Raw genomic sequence first — 2,258 nt, 5'->3', positions numbered from 1 at the left:
CACTATCATCATCACTATCACTATCATCCCCATCACCACCATCACCATCATCATCACCATCACTATCATCACTATCATCACCATCATCACCATCATCACCATCACCATCACCTGCCGCTCAGTATTCCCAGCTGCGATAAGCCATAAGCCCAAAGGGATCACACAGTGGGGACAAGTGAGCAGAGGGGCCCAGCAGTGCTCACCACTGCGGGGACACCTGAGTTACTGCCACTGGAGGCATCTGCAGCCCTCCCAGGCCAAGCCTAGCTGAGGAAACCTGCAGCGAATCCATACCATGATACCCTCCAAAAGGAGCCCAGCTCCACTGTGCCTCCCCTACCTGGACTGCTGCCACCTTCACGCTGCCCATCTGTAGGCCACGAGGCAGTGTGTGGCTCTGCCCACCTACTGCTCAGGCTGGCACCATGCGGCCTGCTCTAAGCAGCCTGCCCTGAGCGCCTGACCTGTCAGATGCCCTTTAAAAGCAGCAGAACCTTGGACACTGGTGACGCCCTGCCCTACAGCCAGGGATGTCACAGCATACCTGTCCTGGGCTGAAAATCAGCACAATAACAGAGATTTTAGAAACTGTATTTTTACAAATTTTAAAAATACATAGAAACTTAACAACACGCTCTTAAACAACCCATTGGTCAATAAACAAAAGGAAAACATAAAAATGTATTGAACAAATGAAAATGAGGGCTGGGGAGATAACTCAGCTGTCTAAGCGCCTGTCTGGAAGGTACAAGGTCCCAAGTTCGATCCCCAGTATCACATGCTGTACTAGCCCTGGAACCAGGTGTGGTGGTGCACGCCTATAATCCCAGTGCAGGGGAGGCTGAGACAGGAAGATCACTATGAATCTGAGCTGTGTAGTGAGACCCTGTACCAAATAAATAAATAGATAAGTAAATAAATTTTTTAAAAAACTGAAATGAAACCAACATGCCAAAACTTATAGACTTTAGTAAAAGCAGTGCTGAGAGAAATTTACAGCAACAAGTGCCTACCTCATAAATATAGAAATGGCTCAAATAAGCAACCTATCATTGCACCTCACTGAACTAGAAAAACAAAAACAAACCCAAAGTTAGTAGAAGAAATAATAAAGATCAGAGTAAACATAAATAAAGATTAAAAATTTATATAAGTAATCAGTGAAGCAAACAGTTCTTCAAAAAATTAACAAACTTTAGCTAGCCTAACACTAACAAGGATGACAGCAATAACAATGAAGACTTAAGTAAACGAGAGCTGAAAATATGTCGGAGGCTATAACTGCTACCACAGAAATGCAATGAGCATGATGGAATATTAAAAACAATACGCTATCTCACTTGAAAACAAATTTAGTAATTTCTTGACACATATATGTTACAAAATTTGAAATCTACAGATATTGACAATCTGAACAAAACAGTAAGTACACTGAAGCAGTAATTAACAATCTACCAACAAAGATGCCAAGGACTGAAAGGTTTCACTGTTGAATCTTACCAAACTTTTAAAGAATGATACCAAAATATTTCAAACTACTGTAAAAAAAGTAAGAAGGAATTTTTTCAAACTAGTTCTACAAAGTCAGCTTTAACCTGATACTGTATCCAGAGAAAGATGTACACACAAAAAGAAAATTATAGATCTGTATGACTCATGAACACAGAGGTAAAAATCCTCAGCCGAGCATTGCCAAATTGAATCCAATAGCATAACAAAAATATCATGCACTGTCACGAGATATGAGGCCTCCCAGAGATGAAAGGACAGGTCACCTTACACAGATCAGTAAGTATTATACAGTATCTAAACACAATGAAAGACAAACACTGTATGATCAGATGTAAAAAAAGGTATTCAATAAAATTGAGCTCTTTTAGATAAATATCCTCAAAAAAGTAGGGATAAAAGATATGTACCACAACATTATAAAAACTAGGTATGACAATACCACAGCTAATATCATACTTATTGAGGAAAATATGTAGAATCCAAGATCTGGAACAAGACACTTCCAGTATCATTCAATTTGGCACTGGAACTACCAACCAAAGCCATTAGTGAAGAGAGACATAAAATCAGGGCGTGGTGGTGCTCATCTGTAATCCCAGCATGCAGAGACAGGCAAGAACACTGCGGCGAGTTCAAGGCCAGCCTGCACTGCTACATAGTGAGACCTTGTCTCAAAAAGAAAAAGAAAAAGAGAAAAAGAAAAAAAAAATGAGATTGTACAAATAGGAAAAAAGGAAGTGAAGTAT

The 2,258-nt window shown here is 40.1% G+C and overlaps 1 protein-coding gene across 2 annotated transcripts in view; it reads right to left on the bottom strand.

Annotated features, from left to right (window-relative positions):
* The window catches only part of Clgn (calmegin), a 27,939-nt gene extending 25,891 nt beyond the window's left edge, over window positions 1-2,048 (bottom strand). For both annotated transcript variants that reach the window (XM_004643625.2, XM_023703789.1), the window contains exon 1: window positions 2,037-2,048. The gene's annotated coding sequence lies outside the window, so the exon portion shown is untranslated. The remainder of the gene's footprint in view (window positions 1-2,036) is intronic.
* Window positions 2,049-2,258: the final 210 nt, after the last annotated feature.

This window comes from Octodon degus, unplaced genomic scaffold, assembly GCF_000260255.1.
Source record: "Octodon degus isolate 3935 unplaced genomic scaffold, OctDeg1.0 scaffold00180, whole genome shotgun sequence".
NCBI classification, from domain to species: Eukaryota; Metazoa; Chordata; class Mammalia; order Rodentia; family Octodontidae; genus Octodon; species Octodon degus.
This window is presented reverse-complemented; position numbering and strand designations above follow the sequence as displayed.